We start from the raw sequence: 25,380 nt of genomic DNA on the forward strand, positions 1-25,380 counted from the left end.
TCTAACACTTTCTTGTTAAGTATATACAGTAATTCCACGTGTTAATCATAGTTCTGAAGCCTTCAGTGTGAAAGTACAACTTTCATAGTCATGAAAACACAGAAAAATCTTTAAATGAGAAGGTGTGTCCAAACTTTTGGTCTGTACTATATATATATATATATATATATATATATATATATATATATATATTTATTTATTATTTATTATCATGGTGCGTTACAAGTGAAAAAGGGTATACATAGCAAAAGGCAATTACAATAATCTTGAACAAAAACGAGTCAGCGGCTGGTACAGGAGGAAACAGGACCCTGCACGCGAGGGCTCACAATCTACAAATTATATATATATATAGATGTGTATGTATATATATATATATATATATATACACACATGTGTACACTGCTCAAAAAAATAAAGGGAACACTCAAATAACACATCCTAGATCTAAATGAATGAAATATTCTCATTGAATACTTTGTTCAAAGTTGAATGTGCTGACAACAAAATCACATAAAAATCATCAAAGGAAATCAAATTTATTAACCAATGGAGGCCTGGATATGGAGTCACCCCCAAAATTAATGGGGAAAAACACACTACAAGATGATCCAACTTTGATGTAATGTCCTTTAAACAAGTCAAAATGAGGCTCAGTATTGTGTGTGGCCTCCACGTGCCTGTATGACCTCCTTACAATGCCTGGGCATGCTCCTGATGAGGTTGTGGATGGTCTCCTGTGGGATCTCCTCCCATAACTGGACTAAAGCATCCGCCAACTCCTGGACAGTCTGTGGTGCAACGTGACGTTGGTGGATGGAGCGAGGCATGATGTCCCAGATGTGCTCAACCGGATTCAGGTCTGGGAAACAGGCAGGCCAGTCTATAGCTTCAATGCCTTCATCTTGCAGGAACTGCTGACACACTCCAGCCACTGGCTTTGTCCTGCATTAGAAGGAACCCAGGGCCAGCCACACCAGCATATGGTCTCACAAGGGGTCTGAGGATATCATCTCTGTACCTAATAGCAATCAGGCTACCTTTGGCGAGCACATGGAGGGCTGTGGCGCCCTCCAATGAAATGCCACCCCACACCATTACTGACCCACTGCCAAACCGGTCATGCTGAAGGATGTTGCAGGCAGCATATCGCTCTACACGGCGTCTCCAGACTCTGTCACGTCTGTCACATGTGCTCAGTGTGAACCTGCTTTCATCTGTGAAGAGCACAGGGCGCCAGTGGCGACTTTGCCAATTTTGGTGTTCTGTGGAAAATGCCAAGCGTCCTGCACGGTGTTGGGCTGTGAGCACAACCCCCATCTGTAGTTGTTGGGCCATCATACCACCCTCATGGAGTCAGTTTCTAACCGTTTGTGCAGACACATGCACATTTGTGGCCTGTTGGAGGTCATTTTGCAGGGCTCTGGCAGTGCTCCTCCTGTTCCTCCTTGCGCAAAGGTGGAGGTAGTGGTCCTGCTGCTGGGTTGTTGCCCTCCTATGGCCCCCTCCATGTCTCCTGGTGTACTGACCTGTCTCCTGGTAGCGCCTCCAGCCTCTGGACACTACGCTGACAGACACAGAAAACCTTGCCACAGCTCGCATATATGTGCCATCCTGGATGAGATGCACTACCTGAGCAACTTCAGAGGGTTGTAGAGTCCGTCTCATACTACCACGAGTGTGAAAACACAACCAACATTCAAAAGTGACCAAAGCATCAGCCAGAAAGCACTGGTACTGAGATGTGATCTGTGGTCCCCACCTGCAGAACCACTCCTTTATTGAGGGTGTCTTGATAATTGCCAATAATTTCCATCTATTGTCCATTCCATTTGCACAACAGCATGTGAAATTGATTGTCAATCAGTGTTGCTTCCTAAGTGGACAGTTTGATTTCACAGAAGTTTAATTTACTTGGAGTTATATTCTGTTGTTTAAGTGTTCCCTTTATTTTTTTGAGCAGTGTATATACTAGATGGTGGCCCAATTCTAAAGCATCGGGTATTCTAGAATATGTATGTAGTTTATTTATGAAGATTTAAGAATAATGCAATGAATACACAGGATTTTCCGGGTAAAATATATACTTTATCATTAATCTTTATTGCTCATAGAACTTAATACAACTGAAGGAAATTATTAAACAGATCATCAAAATATATAAACCATTACATGAATATCTAACTGTATTTAAATAAATCATTGGACAAAAGAAGTACATCGACACTATAATATATTTGTTAACAATATCAACCCAAAATATTTTTGTACACCACATTTCTTGTGAATAAGTTTTGACTATCTATAAGCAACTTTCCTTGTAAAGGGGTATGAAGAACTTTCACCTTGACGTTGGATCTCATTTTAACTCTTGAAAATGCAACGTAGAGTTGTCCATGACCAAAAACGGGCTCCGGTAGATATATGCCAACACGGTGTAGAGTTTGACCTTGTGACTTGTTTATTGTCATGGCAAAAGCTGGTTTTACTGGAAACTGTCGACGCCTAAGCCTAAATGAAAGACCGGTGTCCGAAGGACATAAATCAATGCGTGGAATGAACACTTCGTCTCCTTTTGCTGATCCAGTGATCACTCTTGCTTGAATGACGTGGGAATGGAGTCCAGTAACAATAAGGCAGTTCCATTACATAGACCATTTTTTTGTATTTAGATTCCGCAGAAAAATTATGATTGTTCCAACTTTGAGTTGTAGTCTGTGGGATGGCATTCCTGATGGCGTAAGACTATTTAAAAATTCAAATGGATAATGCTCTCGTTCATCTTCGTTGTCTACATCCACTGAATCATCACTTTTGTACAACTTATACACTCCAGGCATTCTATCCATCACACGGGAATTTAGCAGAGCCATGTCATCGATCTTGGGAGAGAGAATTGCATGGGAAGAGGTCCTCTCAACATTGCTTTGGTCGTTCACATCAATTTCAATGCATTGTCCAAAAACATCACTTACGATGCAGTCAGTGCACAACATGTCTTCTGGTATTTCAATAATGTCTTCTCCAAGGTTGTGTTTGTTGCTAAGTTCACCGTTACCAAGTTTAAGGAGCCACTTTCTGTACTCTGGGTCAGAAGATCTCATGTTGTTAATTAGTTGGAGTTTATTAAACTGTTTCCTAAGGTCAGCCATTTTTAAGCTGGGCTCGATAACATCGGTTCTTGTTCCATTTGGTATGACTGGAAGGAATTGCCTAAAATCTCCGCCAATGACAAAAACTTTACCTCCAAATGGAATTTCAATTTTTTCAGCAACATTTGTAGTCATTACTTCAAGTAGAAGTTTGTCAATTAAGCTCAAAGCATATTTGGGTGCCATGGTGCACTCGTCGAGTATCAAAAGATTTGCATTGTTTAACTGTAGTGTTGAGCGAGCACTAAAATGCTCGGGTGCTCGAAGCTCGGGCCGAGCTCGCCGTGATACTCGGGTGCTCGACCCGAGCAACGAGCCCAATGTTAGTCTATGGGAGACTCGAGCATTTTTGCGGTGGCACCCCCGGCAGTCTTTTAAAAGCCTAACAAGTGCCCAAAACGATAGTGACAGTGCTCAAATGACATGGGAACAGCATGGGGATCGCCCCAGGAAGCATTTCTGACCCCCAGGTCACTGCTGTCAACAACGTGGTCAGAGGTATTAAGCCACTTTTACAGGCTCACAATAAAACGAAAGTGAAACTTTTTTCCTGTGAAATATGTTAAGGAACATCCTTTCCAGGGAAAAGACTTGTGTATAAGTTAAAATAAATGACCAAAAACAAAAATACTCCTCCACACCTTCGGCTATGTTCACAAGTAGCATTTTTTATGCATTTTTGCACTTTTGTATTGCTTACAACTATGACAAATGCATTCACCGGGAAATGTCATTTTAACATTTTACAACCTTATCTGGCCATGTGCTGTGTGACACATGCATAAAGTGCTGAAAAGACATGGGAACAGCATTGGGAAGACCCCTGGAAGCATCTCTGACTCCCAGATCACTGTCTAAAAGTTTGCCCAGTGATCCTTGCCGCATCAGAAGATGCAGACTTGCAACTATCCCCATGCAAGTTCTAGTCCCAGGGCAGTGTTCCATTGTACCTCCCCCATTCCTTGCAATACAAGCGCAAGTATGCAGCCTGCCACCCACCCACCCCCAGGCTGCAATACCATACTGCTTGCTTGCTTGAACTTGAAATTGGGACTTTTAGGCATGTGGAGGCGGAATCTGGCCACCACGTCATGGCTGTGTTGGCGGCCTGGAATCCATACTCAGTCCCCAGCCGCCCGGCGGCCGGGTGTCCATACTCAGTCCCCAGCCGCCCCGCGGCCGAGTGTCCACACGGTCCCCAGCCGCCTGGGGGCAGTTGGGTGTCCATAAACGGTCCCCAGCCGCCCCCATTTCTCCTTGGAACATCCCCCCACACACTTTTCTTAGCCCGGCCTGCTTTAGGCAGCATTGGACGAGCCCACCAGAGAACCAGACTCCTCCGGTGGGCCCTGACTTCTCCATCGGTGGAGTTGAGAGTGCCAAGGTGAGGAGCATGATGATGATGACAGAAGTTAGCATCTGCTTTGTTTTCTTTTAATGCAAGTGTAAGTGTGCAGCCTGCCACCCACCCACCCCCAGACTGCAATTCATACTGCTAGCTTGCACTTGAAATGGGGCCTTTTAGTTTAGAGGAGGCCGAAGCTGGCCACTACCTCATGGCTGCTTCGGCACCGAGGTATCCATACTCAGTCCCCAGCCGCCCCTATTTGTCCTGGTGTGCCTTATACATAAGATTAAGTGCGTATACCAAAACATTACCTGTGACCTCCCCAGTGCATTTAGTGGGAAGGAGAGCCTATTCCGCTGTAGTGTGTGCATGCCAAACCCCTGTTCATGGTACATGCGAAGATGCCTCCCCCCTAGCACCTGTCATTGCAGACTTGCAACTATCCCCATTCAAGTCCTTGTCCCAGGGCAGTGTTCAATTGTACCTCTCCCATTCCTTGCAATGCAAGCGCAAGTATGCAGCCTGCCACCCACCCAGCCCCAGGCTGCAATACTATACTGCTTGCTTGCTTGCACTTTAAATTGGGCCTTTTAGGCATGTGAAGGCAGAATCTGGCCACCACGCCATGGCTGTGTCAGCGGCCTGGTGTCCATACTCAGTCCCCAGCCGCCTGGTGGCCGGGTGTCCCTGCTTGCTCCCCAGCCTCCAGGGGGTGGCCGGGTGTCCATACTCGGTCCCCAGCCACCCCTATTTGTACCGGTAACCTTTCCCACACTTTTCTTAGCCTGGCCTGCTTTAGGTCAGCATTGGCCGAGCCCACCGGACTATCAGACTCCTCCGGTGGGCCCTGGCTTCTCCATCAGGGGAGTTGAGAGTGCCAAGGTGAGGAGCATGATGAGGATGATAGAAGTTAGCATCTGCTTTGTTTTGTTGTAATGCAAGCGCATGTATGTAGTAGCGGCTATGCCTGAGGAGGTCAGCGTTTTGGCGCATATCCTACCTCCTCCGAGGATTGCTGGATGTTTTCCTGCTACTATCCAAGTTCTATGACTCCCGTTAAAACAAAGCTTCAGGTGATAAATGATGGATGAGGTAGTGGCAAAGGAGAAAGAGCAGGAGGAACAGGGACCATTCACATCAATATCAGGCCAGTCAACCAGATATGTCTTGTAGGATATGTTTCTGTAACAAAAGGAGCGGTTCGGCTACACAGTTATAGGGCATACAGTGAGTGCAATGCCTACCAAAAATTTCGAGGCACTCCAATGCCCCTTGGAAATGACATGGAGGTCAGAGGGCGTTAACTAAACCTTTTTTTCCATTTATAGCAACTGGGTCTCCTGTGCACTGTTGGCCTAAGCAGTGAATGGAATGCTTTCCAAAAATTATGAGGTACTGCAATGCCCCTTACAAGAGCCATGTGTGGCACCCCAGGGGTCTGGTCACCACAGTAATAGAGATTACATCGGAGAGCAAGTGGGAGGTTTCCTGGTCAGGATCCCTTAAACATGCAACATCCTCCTGCCCCAGTCCTGGGAGGGGAGAATTCTGCCCTTATAAACTGGATCTGGGGTGGGGTTGAGTGAGTCAGAGAACAGAGAACAGTCAGAGTCAGAGTGAGAGCAAGGGAAAGTAACAGCAAGGAGCTCTGTAGGAGCTAGGAGCTAAAGACGAGGGGCTGGAAGCTGAGCAGAGCTCGCCCTGGCAGAAGACAATAGGAACCTGACACAGGAGTCCGAAGCTGTGAGGACTTATATATCCAGCAGCAGAAACCAGCCGGCAGGGGATTTCAGGTCCTCTGGCCATAGAAGCCCGGAGGCTCAGTCACAAGCAAGGGACCAGCACCGCCGTCGTGGAGCGGAGGCTAACAGAAGGCCCCAAGTCACCAGCCATAAGGGTGAGCACTACACGGTACACTCAGGGACGTGGGCTACTTCTACCTGCTTACAGCAAGGTAGCCAGGAAGAGTGCAGACAGACGGGGAGGCCTACAACTCCACCTGGCCAGGGGAACTCCTGCTTGCTCACAGACTGACCAGGCCTCTTATACTAGCCAGTACTCCCAGGAGGGTCTACCTTATAATCATCAGTAAAGACCCTGAACTGCACTGCAAAGACTCTGAGTCATTCCTGCTGCGCTCGTGCACCATCACCCCCATCATCCACACTCACTGCCCTGAGGCTATACTCCTCCCGAGGGGAGTTATCCCATTTTATGCTGCGCACACAACACCAGCCTCAGCGGTCTGCCTCGCAGCGGTGGTACTCCCTGACCGCAATCCACGGGTGGCGCAGTCGGACAATTAACCTCAAAACCTAAGAAAGATTGCCACTGGTTTGACCAGCCTGAGCCACGGGACTGGGTCACCGCCACGGAGACTACAGACCCCAGAGTCCCGGCACCGGGTATCCCACACACGTGTACACATGGCCCAGGGGGCGCGTCACATGCAGTACAGCATATTACAAACATAAGTCCCATTATTGGGGAGTGGGTGTCCCATAGTATTTGCTTATGCCTTGCAAGCAAAAGCTGCCAAAAACTAGGACGGAGCAACTTGCAATGCCCCTTACAAGAGCCATGCAGTACAGCATATTACAAACATAAGTCCCATTATTTTGGAGTGGGTGTCCCATAGTATTTGCTTATGCTTTCCCAGCAAAAGCTGCCAAAAATTAGGACGGAGCAACTTGCAATGCCCCTTACAAGAGCCATGCAGTACAGCATATTACAAACATAAGTCCCATTATTGGGGAGTGGGTCTTCCATAGTATTTGCTTATGCTTTCCCAGCAAAAGCTGCCAAAAATTAGGACGGAGCAACTTGCAATGCCCCTTACAAGAGCCATGCAGTACAGCATATTACAAACATAAGTCTCATTATTGGGGATTGGGTCTCCCATAGTATTTGCTTATGCTTTCCCAGCAAAAGCTGCCAAAAATTAGGACGGAGCAACTTGCAATGCCCCTTACAAGAGCCATGCAGTACAGCATATTACAAACATAAGTCCCATTATTGGGGAGTGGGTGTCCCATAGTATTTGCTTATGCTTTCCCAGCAAAAGCTGCCAAAAATTAGGATGGAGGAACTTGCAATGCTGGCACCCTGGTGGTATAGTGGTGGTGGAGGCTGAGGATAAGGAGAAGAAGATTAAACAGCCGAAACGAGGAAGCGTATACCCATGTGTGGGTGTGAAGCGGTGCATGTGAATACACCTCCCGAAATAACACAGTGGATTTGACTTTATGTTACTCTGCTGTCATTTGGTGGTGATGAGAAGTCTGGCCCAATCCAGCCCTTGTTCATTTTGATAAGGGTCAGCTTGTCAGCATTGTCAGTTGACAGGCGAGTGCGCTTATCAGTTATAATTCCCCCAGCGGCACTAAAAACACGCTCCGATAACACGCTAGCAGCAGGGCAGGCCAGGACCTCCAAGGCATACAGAGCGAGTTCATTCCAAGTGTCCAGCTTGGATACCCAATAATTAAAAGGCACAGAGGAATCACGGAGGATGCTGGTACGATCGGCAAGGTACTCCCTCACCATCTTTTGAAAACTTTCCACTCCTTGTGAGGGTACCCCGCGCCTCAGGGCCTGTAAGCTGGGCGGGTGTCAGAAAACTGTCACAGAACGTTGACAGTGTTCCCCTGCCTCTGCTGGATTGGAGTTGCATCTCTCTCGCGTGTACGCCTTGGTTGGGCAACGAACTGTGACCTCTGCCGCTAGCATGTTCAGATGGGAATTTTTTTAAGAGTTCTGCAGCAAGGGCCTTCAGGTATTGCCCCATTTTTGTAGACCTCTCCACCTCAGGAATAAGAGAGTGAAAGTTCTCCTTGTAGCGGGGGTCTACAAGTGTCACCTACCAGTAATGACTGTCACCCAACATTTTGATAACTTGAGGGTCACGGTTAAGGCAGCGTAACATAAAGTCAGCCATGCGTGCCAGACTGGTAACGGGCAAGATTTCCGTGTCCTCACCAAGATGACGACTGACCATGCTCTCCTCCTCCTCTTCCTCCTCCCCCCTGTCCTCAGGCCACCCACGCTGAACCGACGGTATGACACTTGTACAGGTACTACCGTCTACAACGCATGATAGCAGCTCCTGTTCTTCCTCCTCCTCCTCCTCCTCTCCCTCATTGTCCCCCAATGCACGTTTGGATGAGATGAGGCTGGGCTGTGTGTAATCGCCCGCTAAGGCTTCTTGATCCATCTCATCATACTCTGGCTGCAATGCCTCCTCTTTAATTCTCTGCAGAGAGCGTTGCAAAAGACAGACAAGTGGGATGCTGACACTAATGATGGCGTCATCGCCACTCACCATCTTGGTGGCCTCCTCAAAGTTTGTCAGGATGGTACATATGTCAGACATCCAGGTCCACTCCTGAGGTCTTATGTGTGGAGTCTGACCTGAATATCGACGGCCTTGTTGCAGCTGGTACTCCACAACTGCTCTCTTCTGCTCACAAATCCTTTGCAACATGTGTAGAGTTCCAACGTGTGGGGACATCACACACCAGTCGGTGTGCCGGAAGCTGCAAACGCTGCTGCAACACAGCAAGGGCGGCGGAAGCTGTAGCCGACTTGCGAAAATGAGCTGACAGGCGGCGTACTTTCACGAGCAGATCTGGCAACTCGGGGTACGATTTAAGAAACCGCTGAACCACGAGGTTAAGCACATGAACCAGGCATGGTACGTGTGTGATCTCACCTCGCCTCAGAGCCGCCACCAGGTTACGGCCATTGTCACACACGACCATGCCGGGATGTAGGTTCAGCGGTCTCAGCCACAGATCTGCCTGCTCTTTCACAGCTGTCCACAACTCACAAGCAGTGTGAGGTTTATCACCTAAGCTTATGAGTTTCAGCACAGCCTGTTGCCGCTTGGCGGAGGCAGTACTGCAATGCTTCCAGCTTGTAACTGATGTGGTGATATCTGAGATGGAGGCTGAACATGAGGAGGAGGAGGAGGAGGAGGATGCGCAGGAGCTGTACACTGTGGGGGCAACTCTGACTGACATAGGACCCGCAATCCTCGGTGTGGGGAGGATGTGTTCCGTCCCAAGGTCCGACTGGGTCCCGGCTTCCACTATGTTTACCCAGTGTGCCGTCAGAGAGATGTACCGTCCCTGGCCACAAGCACTTGTCCACGTGTCCGTTGTCAGGTGGACTCTCCCAGTAACTGCGTTGTTGAGGGCACGGCAGATGCTTTGGGACACGTGCTTGTGTAGTGCGGGGATGGCACACCGGGCAAAATAGTGTCGGCTGGGGACCGAGTACCGAGGGACGGCCACCGCCATAAGATTGCGGAAGGATTCTGTCTCCACCAGCCTAAAAGGCAGCATTTCCAATGCAAGCAGTCGTAAAATGTGCGAATTTAGGACTGTGGCCTGTGGGGCGTTAGCTGCGAATTTCCGCTTTCGTTCAAAGGTCTGGGATATGGACAATTGAACGCTGCGGTGGGACGTGGACGTGGACGTTGATGCTGTTTCTTCAGAAACTGCCATAACAAGTGAAGACTGAGAGGAGGGGGCATCTTTACATGCAGTATGGACAGGGGATTGCCTTGCACACACAACAGGGGGTTCTATTGCACGCACAACAGTTGAAGAAGCAGTGGTGACACCCGCTGACACTGGTCGTGGACCCTGGGTTTCGCCCCACAAAGTCGGGTGCTTTGCTGCCATGTGCCTGATCATGCTGGTGGTGGTCAAGCTGGTAGATTTGTCACCCCTGCTGATGCTGGCATGGCAGGTGGAACATATGGCCTTTTTGCGGTTATCAGCAGAGTCTTTAAAAAAATTCCAGACTCTGGAAGACCTACCGCTTGTACTGGCAACGTCCCTCGTGTTGGTGTTACGGGGAACGGTTGCCTGCCTTCTGTCTGCGGCCACCACACTGCTTCTTCCTGCCTGTTGGGGTACTCTGCCTCCCTCCCCCTGTGTGCTGCTGGCCTCACTCTGCATGTCCTCCTTCCACGTTGGGTCAGTTACTAGATCATCCACCACCTCCTCCTCTTCCACTTGCGCACCACGATCCTCCTCACTTCCTGGCAATTGTGACTCGTCATCGTCCACCTCTTGTGACAGATTGCCAACGTAGACTTCCTGTGGCCGTGGCTGTTCAAATATTTGGGCATCGCAACATGGGATCTCCTCTTCCACCACTTCAAGCGTATCAGGCGAGGGACCAAATATGGAAATCGACCAGTGAACAGCTCTTCAGAGTGTCCAAGTGTGGGATCACTTGCTGTCTGACGACACTCGGCATGGTGGGAGGAAGGAGCATCAGGGTGAGGAGGAGTATGCGGTCGAGACTCACGGCTACTAAGAGTTGACCGTGTGGAAGACAGACCGGAGGTGGTGGTGCCCAGGTACGTAACTGGAAGTATTGTCTGCTATCCAATTAATAACCTGTTCACACTGATCAGTTCTCAATACTGGTGTTGTTCTGTGCTTCCCTAGTAATTCGGTCAAGAAGTGGGAGCGAGAAGATGTGGCTGTTGGTTGTGGCACATTTTCACCTTGGCCACGGCCCCGTCCTCTGCATGAACCATCACCAGAACGTCCACTTCCACGTCCCTTGCCACGCGTCTTGCCCATTGTAAATGAAGTTAAATAGCTTACACTTGCACTATCAATGGAAAAAGGGTAATAAAGAGTAGATTAGAACCGTGGAAGAGGAAAACCACAGTTATTGTTTACTGGGGTATACCACACTTTTTTAAATAGAGATATTTGCGGCTGAACAGTGAGCGACACACTCAAACTGCTATTTTTTTAGATACCAAAGGCCCAAAACTGGATAGTACAGCGATTTGACCCGTGGAACTGCGAAACCACACTGGGATGTCGGGCCTACACAAGACTATTTTCAACAGATATATTTTTGTGTCACAACAGTCAGGAGACACTACTGTTTTTCTTTATGGAAAAAACTACCAAAACCTGAATAATAGAGATTTTTTACCGTGGAACATCAAAACCACAGTTATAATTTACTGGTGTATACCTGGCTTTTTAAAATATATATATATTTGCGGCTGAACAGTGAGCGACACACTCAAACTGTTTTTTTTAGATACAAATGGCCCAAAAGTGGATAATACAGAGGTTTGTTCCGTGGAACTGCAAATCCACACTTGTATTTCTCGGGCCTACACCAGACTATTTTCAACAGATATATTTGTGTCTGAAAAATCAGGGAGACACTATTTTTTTTTTTTTTACAGCAAAAAATGCAAAAAGCAGGATAATAGAGATTTTTTACCGTGGAACAGCAAAAGCACACTTCTGTCTCTCTGGCCTACACCAGACTATTTTCAACAGATATATTTGTGTCTGAAAAATCAGGGAGACACTATTATTATTTTTATACAGCAAAAAATGCCAAAAACAGGATAATAGAGATGTTTTACCGTGGAACATCAAAACCACAGTAATAATTTACTGGTGTATACCAGGCTTTTTAAAATATATATATATTTGCGGCTGAACAGTGAGCGACACACTCAAACTGTTTTTTTTAGATACAAATGGCCCAAAAGTGGATAATACAGAGGTTTGTACCGTGGAACTGCAAAACCACACTTGTATTTCTCGGGCCTACACCAGACTATTTTCAACAGATATATTTGTGTCTGAAAAATCAGGGAGACACTATTTTTTTTTTTTTTTACAGCAAAAAATGCAAAAAGCAGGATAATAGAGATTTTTTACCGTGGAACAGCAAAAGCACACTTCTGTCTCTCTGGCCTACACCAGACTATTTTCAACAGATATATTTGTGTCTGAAAAATCAGGGAGACACTTATTATTTGTATACAGCAAAAAATGCCAAAAACAGGATAATAGAGATGTTTTACCGTGGAACATCAAAACCACAGTAATAATTTACTGGTGTATACCAGGCTTTTTAAAATATATATATATTTGCGGCTGAACAGTGAGCGACACACTGAAACTGTTTATTTTAGATACAAATGGCCCACAGAACTGCAAAGCCACACTTCTATTTCTCTGGCCTACATCAGACTATTTTCAACAGATATATTTGTGTCTGAAAAATCAGAGGCACACTTTTTTTTGGGGGGGGGGGGCACCAAAAGGTTAATAAGATGGGTATTTGTACATTGTGAAGGAGGAAAAAAAAAGAGGATTTAGATAAAAAAAAGGATTTTTCCTGGCCCCCGGGACCTGGAGCTAAGTCCAGCAATTTCAGCAACAGAAGCAGCACACAGGACTGTAATGCAGCGTTTGCTGGTATAACCACTGCGTCTCCTATACAGCCTGCCTGCCTGCCTGATATACCTGGGATGGATATTAGTCCTGAGAAGGACTGTTTGTTTGATCTGGCAGCCTTTACAGACCCTACACTAACTATTTTGCAGGATATATCTCTCCCTAAATCAGCAGCGCTGTCCCTACACTGTCTGATCCGGAGCGACTGTGTCCAAGATGGCGGCGCCCGGTTTTAAATACTCGAGGTGACGCTGTGCGGCCAGCCAATCACTGTAATGCCCACAAACAACATGGCTGCGGCATTACAGTGACTGGCTGGCAAACCCTGCATGTTCATTGGCTCTGTAAAGGGCGCCAAACATGCAGGGCGGAGACCCGAGCTCCCGCCCGAGTAACCCAGAAATGCTCGGTGCTCGCCGAACATCCCGAGTAGCGTGATGCTCGGGCGAGTACCGAGCAGTGTCGAGCATGTTCGCTCAACACTATTTAACTGTCTTCCTGCAAATGTGTCTTGTTTTATTCTGGAAACTGAGATTTCGTTGACTGGAACTGGTATCCCAAAGAGTGAATGAATGGATAGTGCGACCTCCTTATAAAAGGTTTGCTGCAATATCTGTTGTAGCCGATGGCAATACCACTTTTCCCAACCCTCTAACGTGATGCATTAAAACTTCATAGAGGTATGTTTTACCGCTCCCTCCTGGACCATCAATAAAGAAACATTTTAGCCTTGCATCTGCTTGGTTTTCTATAGCGCTCACAATAGTGTCATATGCAATCCGTTGTTGTTCATTTATGGAGTTTCTCTTCTCTGTTGCCAACAATAATTCGAAAGCTTCGTCATACTCTGGAACTTGTGGAACTTGAATTGCATGGCATAAAATTCGCAATTTTGACAATTTCCACTTCTGTTGTGAAGACGTAAGCAGTAATCCTCGATTATATGTTCTTTGAAATTTGTCCAAAGTTGAGCCGGATTTGTAGGCGGTCAAAATACGCAGATGTAGGCAAACAATTCACGAAGTTGCTTAGCCATATGTAGGGTAACTGCGTCTTCTAAAGTAAGTCTCCACATAGTATCATCCAATAAAAGTCCTAAAGCCAAAGCTGCTGCTTTAAATGTATGGTGCAATACTCCGTAAGTTGTTTTCAAATAGTCATAACTTGTAGCTCCTTTCATGCAGTAGTAACAGCCGAAGGAAATATCTTTCTTGACCCTTGACTATAGATGAGCGTTGTTCGACTCGAACTGTTCGCCAATCTCAAATTCGAGCTGTTTTGGGCGGTGTTCGAGCCGTTCGGCGAACACGAACGATTTGAAAAAAATTCGGCTGTTCGAGGTTATGTTCGATAACTGTTCGTGCACCAAAATCATAACTGGATTTTTTCTCAGTAATGCTGAAAATTAATGTTAATATTCAGTTTGAGTGTACAATGGGGCGGGGGGAGGGGCAGGGGATGGATCTCTGCAGGAATAATGAAGATCTCCATTTTTTTTTCTCTTTCCCGCATTTACAGTGGGGAGGTGCAATCTGTCAGCCTATCAGCAGCGCACACACGGAGCAAAGTGCTTTTTTTCACACAAGCAAGGGCATGTGTCATTGGCAGTGTATGTCACATGTCCTTGCCCTATAAGACCCAGCCATTTTCCCCGTCGCCTCCATTTTCTCACTGCTGCAGCTGCGTGTTAGACGGCACCGCTGTTGCTGTGTGCACTATACTTTCAGTGTTAATTTCAAGCCAATTTTCTCTGAAATATACAGATAGCTTGGGAGTAGGGAATAGTTGTGATTGCAGTCCTTTTGAGGACTAGGTTACAGCATTTCCTATGACTTTTAGCAGGCAGGTCTGTGCTCTGAAACAGATAGGTTGGGAGTAGGGACTAATTGTAATTGCAGTCCTTTTGAGCATGATTTTACAGCATTTCCTAGGACTTTTTGCCAGGCAGGTCTGTGCCAGTGCTGTACAAGTGTTTTTCACAGCATTTGGCTAAATCTAGCTAAGCAAATCCTTTTTGGCCTCTTGCAGTGTGTGTTAGTCAGTGGAGTAGCGTATCTGTGTTGCAAGCTACACCACCTGTGTATAGAATACAATTTTTTTTACTGCACCTAACCAAGTAAAACCTCTTTGGCATAGCATCATTCTATTAGGCCATCTATACTAAGCTCCACCAGCTTGCAAATTAGTAATAATTTTTATCTGCATCTAGCTCGGAAAATAATTTTGGGCTAGTAGCAGTGTGTGGGACTTATTCTTAGTCCATCTATACTAAGCTCCTCCAGCTTGCAAATTACCAATAATTTTTATCTGCATCAAGCTCTGAAAATTAATTTGGGCTTGTAGCAGTGTGTGGGACTTATTCTTAGTCCATCTATACTAAGCTCCTCCAGCTTGCAAATTACAAATAATTTTTATCTGCATCTAGCTCGGAAAATAATTTTGGGCTTGTAGCAGTGTGTGGGACTTATTCTTAGTCCATCTATACTAAGCTCCTCCAGCTTGCAAATTGCAAATAATTTTTATCTGCATCTAGCTCGGAAAATAATTTTGGGCTTGTAGCAGTGTGTGGGACTCATTCTATTAGTCCATCTATACTAAGCTCCACCACCTGTGTATGTAATAAAATTGTTTTACTGCATCTAACCCAGCCAATCCTTTTGGGCTAATACCACAGTTTGGCCACTCAGCTCTGCTCGGTTCCCATCCATCGTTTTTGGTGCAAACAACTCCAGAGTTGTCAATTAGTAAAACCACCAAAATGAGTGGAAAAAGGCCTGCTGCTGGTAGAAAGGGGAATAGGCATGTTGGGAAGGGAAAAAAAGGTTGTGTCCGTGGGGTAGGTGTTAAAGCAATAGTAACATCTGCAGAAGAAAGACCATCTTCCAGCCAAACTAAGATGTCTACTTCTTTTAGCGGACAATGTGATACGATCCCTTTCTTACGGCCATGCCAATCGCTACAAATTCCAGATGAGGCACAAAAACAGCAGGTGCTTCAACGGATATCAAGTGCTCCTTTAAGTGGGCTCTCCTCCTCCTCAACTTCAACATCACAAACACTCCAGTCCTCAGAGGTGTCACCCCAATCGCACTTGCTTCCTCACAGCTCCCAAGTCTCCAGCTGCCCGTCTGAGTATGGGTTAGAATAGATGGTTGAGTCTGCAGAGCTGTTTACTCATTCTATAGCCTGGGAATCAGAGGTCGGCTCCAGAGCTACTGTGAATCTAGACGAGGAAATGATCTGCACTGATGCCCAGAATCTTTATGAGTCGGATCCAGGACCAAACGCAGAAGGTTCTGACCATAATGTAGACCCTTGTTCCCAAACTGTAACTCCTGTTGGTGGAGACAATGAGGAAGACGATGATGAGACTCAAATACCTGATTGGAGCGACAACTTGAGTTTTTTGTCAGGGCAGGAAGAGATTGGCTCTGAGTACGACGGGTGTGAGAACACACAGGGTGATGATGACGAGGTTGCAGATCCCACTTACTGTCAACCCACAGTCAGCCAGTCGATGAGGTCAGCAGAGGAAGTGGAGGAGGATGCTAGTGATGACGAGGTCAGGTTGTGCCTTCCTGGACAGAGACGTAGTACTGGAAGCACGTCAACAGCTGCATCCTCAAACACAACTCTGCCTCTGACCACAAGTCGTTGTGGCTCTTCAGGTCGCATGGGTGCTAAGCCTTGCATAGCCTGGGCATTTTTTCAGATCGATAAGGATGACCAAACTCGTGTTATCTGTAACATTTGTCACCAAAAGCTAAGTAGAGGCCAAAAAATCCATAGTTTGAGTACTTCATGCATGAACCGTCACATGGATATGAAGCATAAGTTGCAGTGGGAAGCTCACTGTGCTACAATGCGGCCTAGCGGGCCGGGTCAACCACTATCTGCCCCATCTTGTGCATCCGCGGCCTCTTCATCCTCTGTGACTGGGGGGACAGCAGTCACACCTGTTTTGGGATGCAGACCTGCCACCTCTTTACCCGCAACAGCCAGCGTGATTGGCAGGTCATCATTTTCTTTGGAGGTGGAAACACCAGCTGGTGTTGAGCGCTCTCCGACATCGAGAGCACCACCTTTGGATCAAGGCAATCTAACATGTCCGCCTGCATCTTCCTCACAGACCGGCAGTTTGCCGGGGACATTCTTCTCAACCCTGTCTAAGCACAACCGCCAGACCTCTGTCCCTTAGATGTGGACAAGTAAAAGACCATTTGCTCCTAGCCATGAGAAAGTTAAGAGGTTGAATTTCACTATCTGCAAGCTCTTGGCTACAGAAATGCTGCCTTTCCACCTGGTGGACACAGAGGATTTTCGAGACCTTATGCCCGTTGCAGTGCCCCAGTACCAGATGCCCAGTCGGCACTACTTCTCAAAGAAAGGTGTGCCTGCGCTCCACCAGCAAGTCACACACAACATCACCGCTTCTTTGAGAAACTCTGTGTGTGACAGGGTGCATTTCACCACAGACACTAGGATGAGTAGGCATGGACAGGGGCGTTACATGTCGCTGACTGGGCACTGGGTAACTATGGTGACAGCAGGACAAGGGGCTGCTGTCCAAGTCTTGCCGTCCCCACGAGTTGTGCATCAATCCTCTTTATCTCGAAGTTCCTCCACTGCTTCTGCCTCCGCAACCTCCTCTCGGTCCTCCACCTGCACCCAAAGCCTGTCTGGTCGTGCCACACATTTTCTAAGAAGGGATCCTGCACACCTCTTTACTATGCTGGCTGCAGGGCTCAACGTCATCAGGCGGTTTTTACTTTGAAATGTCTGGGAAATGTGAGTCACACAGCTGAGGAGATGTGGTCAGCTCTGGAGAACCAGTTTCATGAATGGTTGTCTCCACTGGACCTGAAACCAGGGAAGACCGTGTGCGACAATGCTGCAAACCTGGGTGTGGCCCTTCGCCGGGGCAATGTCACACACATGCCTTGTATGGCTCACGTGTTGAACCTGGTTGTCCAGCAATTTTTAGCCCACTATCCCAGACTAGATGGCCTTCTGCAGAGGGCACGGTCGCTGTGTGCTCACTTCCGCCGTTCGCATCCTGCAGCTCAGCGACTTACATCTCTACAGAAGTCGTTGGGCCTGCCACTTCACCGGCTAAAATGCGATGTGCCTACCCGGTGGAATTCAACTCTGCACATGTTGCAGCGACTGTGGCAGCACCGACAAGCCCTGGTGCAATACATTCTGACGTATAGCCTGGGCCCACGGGATCCAGAAGTGGGGCAAATCACGCTGGAGGAGTGGTCTCAGATCAGGGACCTATGCACCCTTCTGCACAGTTTTGAAATGGCGACGAAGATGTTTAGTGCTGACGATGCCATTATCAGCATGACTATTCCGGTGATTTACATGCTGGAGCACATGTTAAACAGAATTTGGAGTCAGGTGGTGCGACAAAAGGAGGTGGAGGAAGTAGAGGAGGAGGAGTTGTATGCGCAAGGGCTAACATCTGCAAGGTCCAGACGGTCGTCAGCACCAAGGCGGCAGGCATGTGAGGATGGGGGAGATGTATTTACCAGGGCGCATGGTAGCAGCCAAACTAGTGAGGAAGGTGCAGGAGCCCAGTAAGAAGTGGAGGACGAACTCATGGAAGACTCATCAGATGAGGGAGACCTTGATCACATTTCTGTTGTGCGAGGTTGGGGGAAGAGGGCAGAGGAAGGAAGCATGATTGTTACCTCGCCATCAACACAACAAGGACTTGGTGCTCCTGGATGCGCAAGACACATGAGTGCCTTCTTGCTGCACTACCTGCAACATGACCCTCAAATTGTCAGAATTCGAAATAATCCTGACTACTGGGTTGCCACACTCTTAGATCCCTGGTACAAAAGTAAATTTGCCGAAATAATTCCTGCCATAGAAAGGGATTCACGCATGCAGGAGTATCAGCAGAGACTGTTGCAGAAACTTACATGTGCTTTTCCACAAAACACCAGTGGTGCATGTAGTGAATCTCACAGTTCTAACTTGCCAACCGTGGGACTGTCGAGTGTTCAGCACTCAAACCGTAACAGAAACACAGTATCTGCTGGTAACAGCAATTTTGCGGAATCCTTTCACCACTTTTTTAGCCCATCCTTGCCAAGGCCACAGGAGACAAGAAGTCTGACACATAGTCAACGCCTAGAGACGATGGTACAGGAGTATCTCCAAGTAAACATCGAAGCCATGACTGTGTCACTGGACGCTTGCTCTTTTTGGGCTTCCAATCTGGATAAATGGCCGGAGCTCGCCACTTACGCCTTGGAGATCTTGTCATGCCCCGCAGCCAGCGTTCTGTCTGAACGTGTGTTCAGCGCTGCTGGTGGTGTGCTGACAGATAAGCGCACGTGGCTGTCCACTGAGAATGTAGACAGACTCACGTTCATAAAGATGAACAAATCATGGATCCGCAAGGACTTTTCTACCCCTGTGTCATCCTGGGGAGAGTAAAAGATTGAGGATTTCATTAAATCACCTCACCAACCGTTTTAAGCTTTCAAATTACTAATAATTTTTAGCTGCATCTTGTCTGGAAAATAATTTTGGGCCTGTAGCAGTGTGCGGTACTCATTCTATTATGCCATCTATACTAAGCTCCACCAGCTTGCAAATTACTAATAATTTTTAGCTGCATCTTGTCTGGAAAATAATTTTGGGCATAGTAGCAGTGTGCGGTACTCATTCTAACCAACCGTTTTAAGTAACTCTGTGGCAATTGATGCCACTTAAGTGGTGTCTGTGCCACAAATTTTTGGAAAAAATGGAGACTCTTTTTGGAGTCCCCTTGCTTTGTTTTACGTGACGTTGCCATCGTCAATTAGAGGTGAGTTGGGGCTCCCCCCCCCTTTTAACCGTAAGAAAATACATACACTATGGCTTGGGGTAACACAGATGGTTGAGTCTGAAGAGCTGTTTACTCAGAGGTCTGCTCCAAAGCTTCAGTGTCTGCTAGTCAGCGTAGTAACCCAGCTGCGAAGCAAGCTGCGCCGCCTGTGTATCTAATAATGATTTTTAAATGCATCTAGCCTAGGCAGACTGTGGGGACCCCTAACCAAACCCAGACGCTCAGCCCCCTAACGCCCCCCTTTCATTGACAATACAATCATATAACTCTTACAACTGGATGGTTGAGGATCGGTCACAGCTTTATTAACTGTTTATACTCATTCCATTAGAAATGCATTTTATTTCTAAAATAATTCAGCTTGTTGCAGCATGCCCTGTGTCTCCAGTCTCCACAACGGCAAGTTGGCCAACAAGTGTAACTCTCCAACATGTCCTTTCTATTTCCTGGCCACGGAGGATCCTGCTTACTCGTATGCAGGACTCCGACCCCCATCCATCACTCTTAACGCTTGTTCCACTCCGTCCTGGAGTCCTGACAGGAATATGTCCAGTCCAATATCCATTAAGTGAACACCGTCGGGCCGTATGAGGCCTGCTTTATCTCCTTCCAGTTGTCGGTGTTGTATCACTACACAGCCTCTGTCCCTTATAAATGTTGCCATCCAAATATTTATTACCTGCCTTGTCCGTTCGATGGCCGTGATGTCTCATGCATCTTGCCATACCGTTCTCAGCACAATCTCTGACAATACTATAGTTAGTTTTGTGAAAAATTCTCTGAAGCACTCAGTGTCTAGTTTCATTATTGCCATTAGTTATGCGCTCTTGTGATAAGCTATGTGATTTCCCCTGGCCTGTATAACTAAGATGACCAGACCTCTTGCCTCTCTCCCTACCTTGATTACCTCCATTAGTACCTGTGGCCATTGCAGGCCTCTAATACCTCTCCAGTTCAAATATGTGTTATGAAACTCCAATTTCCTCCCGCCTGGGCGGACTTTCACCCTTCTTTCTGCACAATATATATACGAGTTCTTAATCATTGCATAGCAAAAAAACAGCAAGGAAGTGGTATTTATATGTCATGTCCTGCTATGCACCTGTTCAAGGCTGAGTTAATCAGAAATTTAAAGACACATACCATGTTAAAATCGTATAGAATAGAAACAATGCATATAAATGTAAATAATCAAAAAGAAAAAGAAAAGAAGAAAAAAGGAACATATATAATAATAATCTATAAATGATCACTCATAATGATACATCAAATCATGTCTGATGTTTAAACTCGCTGGTACACGTGTATTTAAAGTATAAATCGACCAACTTTCTCTATTAAGGAGCTTTCTCCTATAATCATCCACCAAATCTCCACCAATCGCCACGGCCCATGGAGGGGCCACCGCAGTCAGTTAATCCTTCCTTATTTAGTATAGAGTCTACCAATACTTTGGGCGTATTAGCCCAGCTGCGAAGCAAGCTGCACCGCCTGTATATCTAATGAGAATTTTTAACTGCATCTAGCTGAGGCAGACTGTGGGGACCCCCAACCAAACCCAGACGTTCTGCATCTAACCCAGCCAATCATTTGATAGTATTGCTAGTAGCAGAGTCGCATGGGCTCTAAACCTTGCATAGCCTGTGCATTTTTTCAGATCGCTAATAGAGATGAGCGGTGTTCGACTAGAACTGTTCGCCAATCTCAAATTCGAGCTGTTTTGGGCGGTGTTCGAGTTGTTCGACGAACCCGAACGATTTGCAAAAAATTCGGCTGTTCGAGCTTATGTTCGATAACTGTTCTGCACCAAAAGCTTGTCCTGCATGTCTGGCGCTATTTAGAGCACCAATCATGCTGGGATTGTCTGCCACTCACTGTAATGCCACAGCCATGGTGGTTGTGGCATTACAGTGATTGCCCAAATCGATGGGAACAGTGCCAACAGTGAAACATGAAAAGCCGGCAATTCAGCAGCGGCATACACCGGTACCCGACAATTTAGAACCGAAAGAATAGAGCTTCACACATAGATTAGATAGATAGAAACATGTCAGCCACATATATATGAAGTACAGTGACAGTGTTGCTTACTGTACTTGTCATTTAGTGTAAAGGATTTATCAAAAAAAATAATAGTGTTTTCATGCACCGTCTCTTTAAAAAAGCCGGCCGGCAATTCAGCAGCGGTACCCGACAATTTGGAATAGAAAGAATAGAGAATCACCCATAGATTAGATAGATAGAAACATGTCAGTCACATATATATGAAGTACAGTGACAGTGTTGCTTACTGTACTTGTCATTTAGTGTAAAGGATTTATTAAAAACAATAATAGTGTTTTCATGCACTGTCTCTTTAAAAAAGCCGGCCGGCAATTCAGCATCTGTACCCGACAATTTAGAATAGAAGGAATAGAGCATCACACATAGATTAGATAGATAGAAACATGTCAGTCACATATATAAGAAGTACAGTGATAGTGTTGATTACTGTACTTGTCATATAGTGTTAAAATAAAGGATTTATTTAAAAAAAAATTGGCGTGGGGTTCCCCGTAATTTTAGGCTCTAGCGGAGGTTAAGCAGACGGCTGGGGCAGATGTTTGAAGCCTGGGAAGGGGGTAATACCCACGGAGCTTCCCAGGCTACTAATATCAGACCCCAGCGGAATACCTAGCCTTTACTAGCTATTAAAATGGGGGACCAATCAGCCGAGCAGGGTTTAAATTTGGCGCCAATACTACTGATTGGTCGCGGACCAATGGATGCGCCATTTCTGGGGCGGCTGACGGCTGGTGTTTCTAGCCTGGGAGGGGGCCAATATTCATGGTACCCTTCCTGGGCTATTAATATCAGCCCCCAGCTGTCTGCCTAGCCTTTGCTAGCTATTAAAAAAGGGGGGACCCCACGTCATTTTTTTGGGGGGTCCCCCATTTATATAGCTAGTAAAGGCTAGGTATTCAGCTGGGGGCTGATATTAGTAGCCTGGGAAGCTCCATGAGTATTACCCCCTTCCCAGGCTTCAAACATCTGCCCCAGCCGTCTGCTTAACCTCCGCTAGAGCCTAAAATTAAGGGGAACCCCACGCCAATTTTTTTTTTAATAAATCCTTTATTTTAACACTAAATGACAAGTACAGTAAGCAACACTGTCACTGTACTTCTTATATATGTGACTGACATGTTTCTATCTATCTAATCTATGTGTGATGCTCTATCTTTCTGTTCTAAATTGTCGGGTACCGCTGCTGAATTGCCGGCCGGCTTTTTTAAAGAGACGGTGCATGAAAACACTATTATTTTTTTAAATAAATCCTTTACACTAAATGACAAGTACAGTAACCAACACTATCACTGTACTTATTATATATGTGATTGGCATGTTTATATCTATCTATGTGTGAAGCTCTATTCTTTCTGTTATAAATTGTCGGGTACCGCTGCTGAATTGCCGGCCGGCTTTCTTAAAGAGACGGTGCATGAAAACACTATTATTTTTTTAAATAAATGCTTTACACTAAATGACAAGTACAGTAAGCAACGCTGTCACTGTGCTTCTTATATGTGTGACTGACATGTTTCTATCTATCTAATCTATGTGTGATGCTCTATTCCTTCTTGTCTAAATTGTCGGGTACCGGTGTATGCCGCTGATGAATTGCCGGCCGGCTTTTTTAAAGAGAGCGTCTTCTGAGCAGTTTGTCAGCTTTTGGACACCTTTGAAGGTGTTTTCTATGTGTTTCTATGTGTTTTTGTTTGCCTGCCATTGGTTTTAACGGTGTTCGACAGTGTTCTAAGGTGTTCGGCGAACAGTTCGACGAACAGTTCCTCGAACAGTTCCTCGAACATCCCGGTGTTCGACGAACCGAACCGAACCCGAACACTACGGGGGTGGCTCAACACTAATCGCTAAGGATGACCCAACTCGTGTTATCTGTAACATTTGTCACCAAAAGCTAAGTAGAGGCCAAAAAATACATAGTTTGAGTACTTCATGCATGAACCGTCACATGGATATGTAGCATAAGTTGCAGTGCGAAGCTCACTGTGCTACAATGCGGCCTAGCGGGCCGGGACAACCACCATCTGCCCTACCTGTGTCATCCTGGGGAGACTAAAAGCTACTGCGTAGTCTTTTCCAAAAATTTGAGGGAATTACCACGGGAATGGTTTGGAAGAGGTATAAGAGTTTAGGTAGGACATTCATTTTTAGTATACTTATTCTGCCGAACCAGGATAAATCCTTCACCGTCCAAGAAGTAAGATCTTTATGGAGTTGTTCAATAAATGGCCCAAAATTAAGATAAAATAGACGGGAGAGGTCTCTATGAATACGAATTCCTAAGTATTTGATACCCTGTGAGGGCCAGGCAAAGGGAAAGTTGGACTGGATGGAATCCTGTATGGATTTGGGGAGGGAGACATCGAGGGCCTCAGACTTCGCAGCATTGACTTTAAAATTTGACCATGTAACAAAGTGATCTATTTCAGCCATAACAGCAGGGATGGATATATGTGATTGAGTGATATATACTAGGACATCATCAGCAAATGCAGAGCACTTGTACTCGGTGCCTCCCACCTCAATCCACCTAATATTGGGGTTATCGCGAATTGATGAGAGCAGGTGCTCCATCACTAGGATGTATAAGAGAGGGGACAGAGGACATCCCTGCCTTGTCCCATTGGTGATTATGAAAGGTGATGAAAATGTTCCATTTATCTTCAGCCTGGCTGACGGATTACGATACAGGGACATGATTTTGGCTATAAAAGTATCCCCTAGACCCCTACCCCAAGCTTTTTAAGAGAATAATATATGGCGTGCCAGGAGACTCTATGGAATGCTTTCTCAGCATCCAACGAGAGTATCTAATTACAAATTTTTAACTGCATCTAGCCCAGTCAATACTTTGGGCCTAGTAGCAGTGTCTGCTAGTCAGCGGAGTAGCCACCGCCTGTAGATCTAATTACAAATTTTTAACTGCATCTAGCCCAGGAAATACTTTGGACCTAGTAGCAGTGTCTGCTAGTCAGTGGATTATCCCACCTGTTAAGCAAGCTACACCACCTGTAGTTTGGACACTTAATTTTTTCAAAGGAAATGCTTCGGGCCCCCGGGACACTCAGTGAAGAGCATCGGGAAGGCACCCCAAGGCACAGGGGCTGGGAATGGTGGTAGGACGCCTTGCGGTGGACCGCCAAGCTCGATCCTTGTAAAAGCTTTTTAACTGCAGCAGCTTTAGTGGATGCTACTGGAGCTGGAATTCCCATGGCTGCTGGCATCAGACTTGCCCTCCAATAGATCCTTGTAAAAGGATTTAAAGTGTACTCATTCAAATTACAGAGACAATTTAAATTAAAAAGCTTAGACCTGCCTCCACCTCAGGCGGGCTCGCTCGACCCACCAGCGGACAGGCACCAGTATTGGGAGAGTGTGGCTGGCCGTCAGGGTCCACCGCAGCTCTGGCACAAACCCGGCGACACAGAGGTTCGCACGGGCAGGAATGGACTGGCCGTGTCAGCTTCGCACTTTTTTGGTTTTAGAAGGGCATGACATGCCTATATCTGTGTCTCCCCCTCCTTTTACTCCTCCACCTCTTTTCTTTTCGCATGACTATATGTACTTGTCACTTTTCCATGTGTTAGTTGTGTCTTCTGAGCAGTTTGTCAGCTTTTGGACACCTTTGAAGGTGTTTTCTATGTGTTTTCTATGTGCTTTTGTTTGCCTGCCATTGGTTTTAACGGTGTTCGACGAACAGTTCGACGAACAGTTCGACGAACATACGGGTGT

The sequence above is a fragment of the Phyllobates terribilis genome, unplaced genomic scaffold (assembly GCF_046119375.1).
Source record: "Phyllobates terribilis strain yellow unplaced genomic scaffold, ASM4611937v1 Scaffold_11__3_contigs__length_659146591, whole genome shotgun sequence".
NCBI lineage: Eukaryota > Metazoa > Chordata > Amphibia > Anura > Dendrobatidae > Phyllobates > Phyllobates terribilis.